General features: G+C 47.6%; 1 non-coding gene and 1 pseudogene across 1 annotated transcript; both read left to right on the top strand.

Annotated features, from left to right (window-relative positions):
- Positions 1 to 3649: 3649 nt before the first annotated feature.
- Positions 3650 to 4653, top strand: LOC149338861 (uncharacterized; annotated as a pseudogene).
- Positions 4654 to 4749: 96 nt separating this feature from the next.
- TRNAK-UUU (transfer RNA lysine (anticodon UUU)) lies at positions 4750 to 4822 on the top strand. Its single transcript has one exon. It is a non-coding gene; the product is annotated as a tRNA-Lys (tRNA).
- The last annotated feature ends 7750 nt before the right edge of the window (positions 4823 to 12572 follow it).

Genomic DNA, 12572 nt, shown 5'->3' with positions numbered 1-12572 from the left:
GTCAGATTGTTTTGAACACAGTTTTTTTGCACGGCGATGTGAGAGCGCGGCCTTTCCGCGTCGAAGATTTCAGAGACGCCCTTGTTAATCTGGGAGCACTCCCAGATGCTATCGCCCAGGAGGCGTACCAAATGAACCATGTATGGGCGGTAACTTTCAAGACAGCGGAAGCGGTGAAGAGCATGCTCGCTAAAGGCGACATGCTGGTGAAGGAGCGTCGGTGTCTGGTTATAAACCCGAAAAACCAAGACGTCAGGCTCAAGCTTCACTGGCTCCTTCATGGAGTCAGCGACGATGATGTGCAGGCTGCGCTGGCAAATTATGGCAAGGTAACCGAAGTGACCAGGGAGAAGTGGCGTATCTACGGCATTACCGACAGGTTGTCGACGACGCGCCTCGTCGCCCTGAAGTTGAAGGCCGGTGTCAGTGTGGAAGACCTGCCCCATCAGGTGCGTGTGGGCGGTGAGCTGGCCTTAGTTGTGGTACCGAACCGGGCACCCTTGTGTTTGCGCTGCAACAGTAAGGGCCATATACGGCGTGATTACAAAGTCCCGCGCTGTTCCCGATGCCGGCGCTTTGGTCACAACGATACGGACTGCGTTAAAACCTACGCAACCATCACCGGCCAGCCGAAAAAGAACGATGTGACCGAGCTCGTTATGGATGACGAAGACGCTGAAGAGGCTTCCAGAGGGGCTGGGAATGTGCCCGTGCAGTCTCCAACGGGCGACAAGGCTGAAGCCGCCGAGGAGACTCAAGGCGCCGTCAGCAAAGGCGACCAACAAGATCAAGGCAACACCACACCCTCGGGGGCGGGGACTGCGAAGGAAGACTCCGGCAAGGAGTTGGAAGTAGTGTCGACGGGGGGCTGGTGGGATGGTGAGCAAACCGTGGACACCACAGGTTCAGTGCCAGGAAAAAGTGTGCACGAGGAAACAGTCGTCGCGGGCGACAACGCCGACGTGGAACCGCCTCCCAAGACGTCTGCTACTCGGCGTCCGAGTTTCAAGCCCAAGCCGAACATTCCGCCCGACCGCAGAGGGGGCGGCACGGAGCCCTCGTAGCAGCGTGGGCCAGTCTTGTTCCTGCCCACGAAACTGCAATTAGCGTGCGTCATGGAGCTGTATCAAGGGACAAAACAACGACGAGGACTACTATCTTGCTGCGGGGGCGGAAAAGTCGAGTGCCGCGGTTTTCAACGCCAGCGGCGTACCTCAGATTGTCGAGGTAAGCCCCGTGCGGTCCTTGTGTCCTAGCGTAAATATGGCTGCAAACTTTAAAAAATCCCTTCGTGTAGCAACATTGAATGTTCGGGGCTTGGCAAGTAGGCGAAGGCAGTGCCAGGTTAGTAGGCTACTTATCGAAAACGAGCTGGACATCGTTGCTGTCCAAGAAACGAAGGTCAGCAGCGAGGACCAAACGGACCGCATGGTGCAGCCCTTTAGAACTCATTTCAATGTTTGTATAGCTCATGCGGTTGGAACATCGGCGGGATGCGCGCTCTTTGTACGTAACAGTATTGGGATTTTGGAGGAACAAGTCATTGTTTGCGAAAGTGGCCGTTTTGTTATCCTGGATTTTTCATTCTGTGATTTATTGTGGCGTGTTGTGTGTCTTTATGCGCCTCACAAAGAAACCGACCGCAGAATTTTTTTTGAAAACCTCGAGCAGCATTTGAAAGCAGAAAGACATGTTATATTTTTGGGAGACTTCAATTGTGTTTGCAGGCCAGAGGACCGAGCTAAAGTCCGTACAATAAAGGATCAAAGTGTGCAGGTTCTGGATGAGCTCGTAGAGGAGTACGGCTTCATAGATGTTGGCTGCATGTTATCACCCGGCAGTCAGGCACAGTTTACTCATTTCCAGGGTGAAAGCCATGCCAGGCTCGATCGCATATACATATCGGTGCATCTGGCGCCGCTCTGCGAAAACTACGAAGTCATTCCAGTATCCTTCTCTGACCACCGCATGGTTTCCTTCACCTTAGGATCAAAATTAAAGGAGGTGAGATTTAATTCGGATTTTATGGAAATTTAATGCCAAACTTCTGGACGACAACAGCTTCGTTTGCGAGGTAAATAATTTACTGAAGTCATTGCATGTGTCTGGAGCCGAAAGCTGGTTGGACAGGTGGGAAGGTTTCAAAAATGACGTAAAAATGAAAGCCATTGAGAGAGCAAGCATACTAAGACGCGAAGAAAAACAGGAAGAAAAGGAATTGCACAGCCAGTTGAAACTATTGCTGAACATAGTCTGCGCAGCCTGGTTTATGCATGAACCAGATAAAGGAAGTTAAAAGAAAGCTAGAGCAGGCCAATGAAGATAAGTACCGAGGGGCCGTTGTGCAGGCACGCACTGAGCGATTATGGACGGGTGATGCGCCCACTAAGCGGTCACTGAGCGATGAAAAGAGCTATGCCTCGAAAAAATACAGAAAATAATGTACAGAAATGAAGAAACCACTGATCCAGAGAAAAAATGCGCCTTTTTTGAGCAATATCAAGCTTTGCTAGGACAGGAGCAAGTGAAAAAGGACGGCTTTGAACGTGACTATTTGCGATTAATGCCCAAATCAGATGAGAGTGAGAAGGAAAGACTTGAAGCTCCAATCAGTATGACAGAAATAGAGAAAGCGATTGACCAGTTAAATGCCGGGAAGTCCCCTGGGCCCGACGGCCTGGGTGTAGCTCTCTATAAAGCCTTTAAAGATGAACTAAGTCAGGTCCTGCATAGAGTAATCGAAGAAGCCTATGAAACAAAACGATTGCCGTCATCTTTCAAAGCTGCCCACGTTGTATTGATTCCGAAGTATGAGGATTCAGCAAGGCTGCTTTTGGTGGGGTCTTAACGGCCGATAAGCCTCACCAACGTAATTACAAAATCCTGATGAGTTTTGGCGAGAAGGACACAGAGCGTCATTAAAGACCTAGTGGGACCCCACCAAACTTGTGGAATACAAGGACGAAGTATTACGACCAATATACATGTGGCGAGAAGTGTTTTGGAGTGTTGCGATACTTTTGATGGACGAGTTGCGATGATGCAGCTCGACCTAGCAAAAGCTTTTGATCGAGTGTGCCATGGAGTGCTTTTTAATCTCCTAGAATTTGTGAACATAGGAAGTGTTATTACAGAGGGAGTCAAAATGGCTTACTCTGATTGTGCAGTGCGAATTATTATAAATAAGAATCTCACCGAAAGAGTGCCAGTGAAATCGTCTGCGAGGCAGGGCTGTCCATTATCCCCGTTGCTTTTTGCTTTATACCTAGAGCCGTTATGCTTGAGCATGATACAGAACGAAAGGATACGCGGTTTCGCGCTGGAAACAACTGAGGTAAAAATGCTTGCATACGCAGATTATGTCGCTATTTTTTGTAGAGACAAAGAAAGCGTTCAAGAAACTGTTAGAGTGGCGGCTGATTTCTGCGCTAAAACGGGGTGCCGTGCTAACTGGGAGAAATCATCTGGATTCTGGCACGGGTAGTGGGATCAAAAGCCTGAAGTGTTTGCCAATGTGCGATGGACAGCGCTTCCCTCAAAGTACTTGGGTGTACCACTTGACCAATACAATGACACTGACGAATACTGGAATAGGGAAACAGAGAATCTCAGAAGGAAAACGCAAGCATGGAACGGCCGGAACCTATCTATGTTCACACGAGCAACTGTTTGCAACCTTTTCTTGGTTGCAAAAGTGTGGTATGTCTTGCAGGTATTGTTCATGTCGCGCGTAACCGTACAAAAAATACATCGAATCTTTGCTGTTTTCGTGTGGGGAAGCACATGGGAACGTACGAGTCGGACAAATCTGTTTCTTTCGGTTCGAAAAGGGGGAGTAGGGCTTGTGCATTTGTTTATCAGACAGATTGTGCCGCGTTTTATTTTTCTGCGAGACCAGAATGATCCCTTTTTGTGTACTTTTGTGCAAGTGCGCCTGCGCAATGCTTTGCCTGAGTTTTTGGTGTCCTGTTCTGATAAAAGAACGACAGCCGTAAGAGGATTTTGGCGCGAAGTTGTCACGGCTTTTAACATGCTGAAAGTGCGCTTTTCTTTAGATTAAGTTATGTGTCGAGAAAGAAACTGTATAAAGATTTGTTGGTTGTCATGCTGCCTGCACCAGTGTATCGACAGCTTGGTTGCGGAGGCCCAGGGCAAGATGTTCTGAAAATGGTGAAACGTATGCCAGTAAATCCTAACGTGAAAAGTTTTTTCTTCAAACTCCATACTAACACTCTGCCAGTTAAAACCTGGCTAGAACAAAAGGGCATTTTTGTGCCATGGACGGTTAACTGTATGCTCTGCAAAAAGCCTGAGACAGTCGAGCATGTGTTTATAGAATGTTGGGATCCGGTATTCCATTGGGACATTCTACAAAGAACAATAAAGAAAGACCTGCCAATCACACCGTACGGAATCCGGTTCTTAGCGGTAGGCGATGACCGAGATGTTCCTTATGATCTCATCATGCTACTGGGCCTCCACAGCATATGGAAAACCAGGATGTCAGTGCGAAATGCCGATGTAAACATTCGACCTGTAAGAGAAAATTTCATTGAAAGTGTTGTGCGTGTGCGGGAATGTTACCGAGCCCAATCGGAGCTACCCGAATGGCTTGGCGTGCTGGATGAACTTGGAGCCCTCAAGAAGTTTTAAACAACCACGTTGACCGTAGGCCGGTTCACGTGTTTTAGCGGTTTGTTTGTGTGTTTGTTTGTTATCGTTGTCAAAACAGGCAATAAAGAAAAAAAAGCCCGGGTAGCTCAGTCGGTAGAGCGTTAGGCTTTTAACCTAACGGTCCAGGGTTCGAGCGCCTGCTCGGGCGCGTGTCCTTTTTTTTTTCCTTTTCCGGTGGTAGCCAACGATGGCGTCCAGACGGGCGATTCACTCTCTCCCGCAAGCTGCCCGGGTAGTTCAGTCGGTAGAGCCTTAGGGTTCTAAACTAATGGTCCAGCGTTCGAGCCCCTGCTCGGGCGCGCGTCTTTTTTCTTCCTTTTGCGATGGTAGCCAACGACGGCGTCCAGATGGGCTATTCACTCTCTCCCGCACGCTGCCCGGGTAGCTCAGTCGCCGAAATAGTTGGCCCCCACTAAACGTTTTGGACCAAAGGACGATCTATTTTTCAGAACATCCATAAAGATAGATGTGTGCTCGAATGCTATGATGCCACACGCGGACGTGTGGCATTGCTGCAGTTGGACTTGGAAAAGGCTTTCGATTGCGTGTCACATAACATTCTGTTTAGTATCTTAGACTACATTAATGTTGCTACATTTATTCGATAGGGAGTGGCCTTGGCGTACCGTAACTGCACTATAAGATTAATTGTCAATAAGCCATTGGGGGCCCCCATCAGCGTACTACGTTCGGTGCGCCAGGGTTGCCCCCTCAGCCCTCTTTTATTCTGTATTTATATTGAAGCTTTGTGTTTAAGCATTCTACAAAACAAAGGCATTGATGGTTTCCGACTGCAGTCTACTGAAATTAAACTGCTGGCCTACGCAGATGATGTCGCGGTTTTTTGTGTAAATGAGGAAAGTATAAAGAGGACAGTCGATACTGTGAAACATTTTAGTGAAGTCACAGGAAGCCGAGTTAACTGGGGTACGTGCCTAGGGTTTTGGCATGGAGAATGGCCGTCAACCCCCGAGACATTTTCTAATATGTCATGGGCTACAACGCCTGTCAAATACCTCGGAGTGCCTTTAGAGTTTTATAAGGATACCGAGCCATACTGGACACAGCAGATCCAAGAAACCGGCGAGAAAGCGGAGAAATGGAAAAACGCCCACTTGTCAATATTTGCAAGAGCAACAGTCTGTAACCTTTTTTTAATAAGCAAGTTATGGTACGTGACGCAAGTGTTGCATTGTTCTCGTGTTAATGTGCAAAAACTGCACCGAATTTTTGCCGTATTCATTTGGGCCTCCAGTTGGAAGAGGTGCAGGAGGACACATTTGTTTAGCCAGGTGAAGTATGGCGGGCTTGGGTTGGGCCATTTATTTGTACGCCAGATCGTGAACCGGTTTATTTTTTTTTAGGGATGTAAGAGACCCATTCCTGCGAGCTGTTTGCCAACAAAGGCTAGGTCGAGCGTTGCCTGATGTTGTGGTTCACACCCGATGTATGCCTGGCCGTATTTTTGGGTTCTTTAGAGAGATTGTTCTAAGTGTGAAATTCCTTAGCGTACGTTTTCGATGGAGTATTTCAGTAAAGTTGACAAGCAAACATTATACAAGAATCTTTGTGATGTAGTTTTCCCGGTGCCCTTGTACAGAGCCTTATACTCTGGAGGCAAAGGCAGTAATGTATTGAAACGTGTAAAGAAAATGAAAGTTTCAGCAGGAACAAAAACGTTTTTCTTCATGTTACACACCGGTACATTGACTGTAAAATCATTTCTGGAGGAAAAGGGCTTGTTCCTTGCGTGGGGCGCCCACTGTCTCATTTGTAAACAGCCGGAGACAATAGATCATGTGTTTCTTCATTGCTGGGAGGGGGTGTTTTTGTGGGATGTGCTTCAAAGGACACTTAAAAAAGAGTTGCCACTCGGTGCTCATGGGATTAGATACTTGCCAACGGGCAACCAGGATGACGTCCCATTAGACCAAGTTATGTTAATGTGCCTTCACAATATATGGCACTCTCGAATGGCCGGTTATCACTGCGATTTGGATACAAGACCGGCACGCATGTACTTCCGTGAAAGCGTACAGATATGGCTGGACACGGTAAAAATTACAACCATGTGTTCCCGACTGGCTGTCAAGGCCGGAGCCCTTGACGGTACTCAAGGAATTTTAACATGACAATGCCTGGCCCTCGTGGGTACAGGCTATTCGAACGCTGTGTATACGAGGTCTGTTAGAAAAGTATCCTACCTTTGGCCGAAGAAAAAAAACTGGCATAACGGGAGCGTTGGAAACCTAATAACCTTCAAAGTAGTCTCCTTGGGACTCCACACACTTCTCCCAGCGGTGCTGCCATTGCTGGAAGTATTCCGAAAAGGCCTCTTTCGGGATGGAGTTTAGCTCAGCTGTCGTTGCAGCCATAATGTCCTCTCTTGTTTGAAATCGCGCTCCTTTCAATGCCCTCTTGACTTTGGAAAGCAGCCAGAACTCGCAGGGGGCATATCAGGGGAGTACGTAGTCTGTTGAACTAGAGGAATCTGGTTTCTCGCCAAAAAGTCTGAATCAAGGGCGAGGAATGTGCAGGAGCATTGTCGTGATGGATGCGCCAATTTCCTGTTGACCTCAACTCCGGTCTCTCGGGCCGCACAGCACCACGTAGGCGAAGGTGGACGACCCTATAGTACTCTTTGGTCATTGTTTGACCCTGTAGGGTGCGTACTCGTGGTGTGCCACACAGAGGGAATCAAAGGAAGCTGTCAGCATTACTTTGACATTGCTGCACACTTGGCGGGCCTTCTTTGGTCTCGGTGACATGAAATGCTTCCACTGTGACGATTGGGATTTGGTTTCCGGGTCGTACCTGTACACCCAAGACTCGTCACCAGTGATTATGGTGTTTATGAAGTCAGGGTCACTGTTTGTGGAATCTAGCATGTCCTGCGAGACTTCAACACGAAGCTGCTTTTGCTCAGCCGTGAGCAGCTTCGGCACGAATTTCGCCGCAACTCTCTCCATTGCCAAATCTTCGGGGATAATGGAATGTGCAGAAAAATTGCTGATGTACACCTCTTCCACAATTTCTCGGATGGTCACACGACGGTCCCGCATCACCACAGCGTTCACTTCGGCAATGACCTGGCCATTTCGGCACGTTGATGGCCGACCGCAGCGTGGCTCGCTCTCCGCCGATGTGCGGCCATCTTTAAACCAATTGTACCACTGTTTAATTTTTGTGCTGCTCATAGCATCTTCATCGACAGCCGCACTGATTATTCCGAACAGTTTCCACTTGGTTGTCATCCCGTTTCTGGCAAAATTTGATGTAGTAGCGCTGCTCCTGTCACTCCGCCATTTTCCTTGTAATAAAAAACCGACGAGAGCACTGCGCACTGCCTCACTCAAACGCTGCGTCCCAGCGACTGACGCTATCGGCAGGCCCGAAAATATTCGTACACGCACACGGAGGTTCAAGGTCGGCTGGTGCAAGCGCGCTTGATTCATATCCGTCAGGTGTTCCCAACAAAAAAATAAAGTCGGATACTTTTCAAACAGACCTCGTACATGTTCCCGTGTGTCACTGTTATTTTTGTGTCTAAGCCAGGCAATAAAGAAAAAAAAAAGAACTTTTAGAGTAGAGTAGACCCAGTATTTCCTCGCTCTAGAAGGGAAAACAGGAGTGTATGCCTAATTGTAAATGGTCATTCGTCAAACCTTGCGCCAATCGGTTCTTCTCTGAGTCAAGGCTGCCTGATGTCCCCTCTGCTGTTTGCTCTTTATCTGGAACCGCTTTGTTTGAGTGTCCTGTGTAACAGTAATATTGCCACCTGGTGTTCTCAGGTGGCGCTGAAGTGTCTTCGAAGACGTTGAAGTGTCTCGCGCTGGCTGGCTGGCTGCTTGCTGTATTCTGCCGGTTAGCGACCTGTCGCCCTATTTTCCGTTACAATATCCATGGCTTCCCTGTTTTGGGTAATGAAGTCAGAGTACTTGCATATGCTGACATTCTTGCTTTTTTCTGCATTAGCAAGCACAGCACCAGGAAAGTTGAATCACAATAGGTCAATATGGCATCATATCTAGGGTTCGATCAATCGCTCTAAATGTTCTGGCCTGTGATTCAGTTCATGGGGCTCAAGGCCGCTTCGTTATAGAAGAATATAATGGTCATGTGTACCGCCTAAATACACTGGCGTTCCACTTCATGCATTTAAGTCAAGTGTACATTACTGGAAGGAGTACGTGGGTGTGCAGAGGACGCTATAGGAAGATTTTTTTTGAATTCCTACTGTGTGCGTTACCTTTCAGCCACTTAATCTGATTACGAACCATATGACATGTTTTTCCTCACTGGACTTCATAGCCTGTGTAAAACGCCCTTGCTGGCCGCAACGCTGGACCTCTTGTTTCAGCCAGAAGCCATATCAGTCGAATGATGCTCCAACTCAGGGACATTTCTCATCAAAGGGAGTTTCTACCGGACTGGTTTCCGCTGTTGATGCGGTGTCTGTCTTTGCCTCCCTTTTAGCTGTGTTGTTTTCTGTCAAGCTAGTTCAGTGCATTCACTAGCTGCATGCTGTGTATAGCTGCATGCTTTCTAGATAATCTGTATATAGCCCCTTTCTGTACTTATACAGGGTGTTCCAGCTAACTTGGACCAAGATTTATAAAAAAAAAACTAAGCGTTCTTCAGAACTGAAATTGCCTCGATGTTGTTAGCATTTATCTAAAGTTACAGTACCATTTTTTTGCTTCTCCTATTTGAATAATTAGTCGAGAATAAATAAACTAACTTTTTAAATATAGTTCGAAACCTTCAAGCGTCAATAGGAAAGTTGTGGAGCTCCACAAATATTGTCCAAACCAGGAACTCCCAACGAGATTGACTTAGCGAGGCCGTTTTTATTCAGCAAAAACGAAAGCCCGCGGTTTTTTAAAATTACCACGTGACAGCGCGCTCCGTGCGCCCGGATGCGCCGCGATTACAGTGCTCTCATCCGTGCTTTGTCAGAAACATCACTCGCTTCGCGCCTATCGTGCTGCCCAAGACAGGGCTTCGAGTTGTGCTTGGTTCCAAGATAAGCGCCAGCGGATTCGGGCGGCAATTGAAAGAAAGCGCGGCTCCTGCTTTTCACTGTAATTCACAGGACGTTATTAGGTTTGTTACATGCGTCTTTGCTTCTTGGGATCTTGCTCCCAAATTTAAACTCATGAGATTGTCAACGTTCCTCCGCATGCATTCTGCTAACATGAGAGCGCAATTATCGCCGCAGAAACGAGAGCCGTGCTTTCTTTCAACTGCCGCCCGTACACACTGGCCCTTATCTTGGAATTAAGCACAACGCGAAGCTCTGTCTTGGGCAGCACGAAAGGCGCGAAGCGAGTGATGCTTCTTACAAACCACGGATGAGAGCGCTGTAATCGCGGCGCATTCTGGCGCACGGAGCGCGCTGTCATGTGGTATATTTTTAAACTCCGCGGTCTTTCGTTTCTGCCGAATAAAAACGGTCACGCTAAGTCTAACTCTTTGGAAGTGCCTGGGTTGGACAATATTTGTGGAGCTCCACAACTTTTCTATTGACGCCTGAATGTGTCAAGCTATATGTTTAAAAAGTTAATTTATTTATCTCGACTAATTATAGAAATAGGAGGAGCGAAAAAAATGGTAATGTAACTTTAGAAAAACACTAACAACATCCACGCGATTTCAGTTCTGAAGAACGCTTAGTTTTTTTTTTAAATCTTGGTCCAAGTTAGCTGGGACACCTTGTATAACCTCGTGTAGTAAATACCATGTTGGAAAAAAATAGATAAAAGCCCGGGTAGCTCAGTAGGTGGAGCGTTAGGCTTTTAACCTAACGGTCCAGGTTTCGACCCCTTGTCAGGCGCGTCTTTTATGCGTAGCATATTGCAATCACTCAGTTCAGCCCTTGGGCGCGGCCGGGCAGCCACCAAACCACGTGACCTGACGTCACCAAACCACGTGAAAAAATAATAAAAAGAAAAGAAAAATAATAAAACAAAAGGAAAAAAAAAGAACGCCTGAGCATGGTGGCGGTTGCCACCGCCCCGTTTCAAAGGGGCGCTCCTATCCATCCATCCATCCATCCATCCATCCATCCATGCGTCACGGAGGAAAAGCTGAGAAAATCGAGTTCCGCCAAGCAATACCTCGCGCAAAAAGACCGCGCAATATGCAACGCATTCTTGGCTTAACCAAGCTAAGCCTGGGTATCTTTTTTTTTCCCCTTTTCCGATGGTAGCGAACGATGCCGTCCAGACAGGCGATTCCAGCAGCCTTCAACGTTCCAGCAGGGCAGGTAATGCATTTTCCCCCTTGTAATAAGTGCCCACAGAAAGACATGCATCTCTTCTTCCCGGCATTTGTCGGCCGCGCACCTATTTTTGTCCATTATTTTCAATTGCAGCTACTGCTGATTACCGTGATGACGACATAACTACGCTATTATTGCAGGTGCGCCTTCGTTCTGCGTGCATCCTCCAACGCCTAAACTTCGTTCTCCTTTTCTTGACGTCGAAACAGAAGCACGGAAGCGGTTCTTATTAAAGGGGCGCAGAACCAAAATTTCTAACGCAAAACAAACGATATGATTCGCTTCATGGTCATAAGGAGATGTCATCTAATAAGTTTAAGTCCGGTGCTGTGTGATGTAAGTGCACGTTTAAAATCCCTTTGTAGTCGAACTTATTACGGAGCACTCCACTATGGCACCTCTTTCTCTCTTTTTTCAGATTCACCTTCTTCCCTTTTATAACGGCTGACTTCGGGTGTCCAAGAAGAAGTTATACAATTACTAAGCCATTTTACGTTTCTCAAAGCCACTAATGTCTGCGCACGTAAAAGATCACCAGGTGATCAAAATTATTTAGAAGCCCTCCACTACGGCATCTCTTTATGCCAATATTATTTCGCTCCCTCCTTCACCACCTTCCTTGTGGCGCGGTTGAATTGTCCACCGAGTTGAGACAGTAAATGCGTGCTGCACTTCGCTATTCGTTTCAGCAATGCAACATGGCGACCTTTGCATGAAGCCACTCCTCTCAGAAAGGTGCGGATGTCGTGCAGGTCAGGTTCAGAGAAACTGTACCTGCTCAATGGTCGGTGCGGAAATCGTGTAGCGGCAGCCGACTTAGAAGCAGGCGATGCCTGGCACTATAAATGGGGAATATACTCGACCTAGTTATTCCGCTCGTCAGAGAGAACGGTGCCCCACTCGGGCCTGACTCGTACAGAACGTCATTGACTCCGCAACCGAGAAGAGGCCCTCACCGGCACCTTGCACCTCTCGACGGACTCGTCATAGGCGTTTATCTTTTAGACCAATAAAGCTATAGGAATACTTGTCAAAGCGTATGTCATTTAAAAAGCAAACACGTGCATGCAGCATGATGCACGTTGTTGTAAAAACCGCGTAGCATGTAACTGGGCGCGCGGATCTCGGATATGTTCAATAAAGAACACACGTCAGTTTAGCGTCAGCTGCCTCGAGGTTGCATCGATTCTGGTTCATAGAAACACTTCGCTGCGATGTGAGTGGCTCGGGATATTGACGGCAGTTGAGGTGGGCAGCACACAGCCGGATGCAATCAGCTGGTGACGGCAAGGCTAGCAAACAAACCAGGCCTGCTCTCGACGGTTCAGTATGGAAATAGCTAGAGCCAAGCTGTACCGAAACTGCCTCAAATGAGGCTGCTCGCTTGCGGCACCACTGCAGTACTTTGTAGAACTGGTGCAGCGAGTGCAGGCGAATCGATTGGATTTAATAGTTTGGAGGTTTGGTTTAGTGCTACCATTTCACTAGCGGCTAAGACAGCTTACCATAGTCCGCTTTGTCGCCTCTCACGGCCAGTACGAGGGACGGGTTGTGCTGAAGCAGCGGTTGACTTTGCTGTTGTGCTCTAAAAAAGCTGCGCTTCGATAAACGAATC

Source organism: Amblyomma mixtum, chromosome 6 (genome assembly GCF_055824585.1).
Source record: "Amblyomma mixtum isolate Tamu chromosome 6, ASM5582458v1, whole genome shotgun sequence".
NCBI lineage: Eukaryota > Metazoa > Arthropoda > Arachnida > Ixodida > Ixodidae > Amblyomma > Amblyomma mixtum.
Note: the sequence above shows the minus strand (reverse complement) of the source record. Positions and strands in the feature narration are given on the sequence as shown.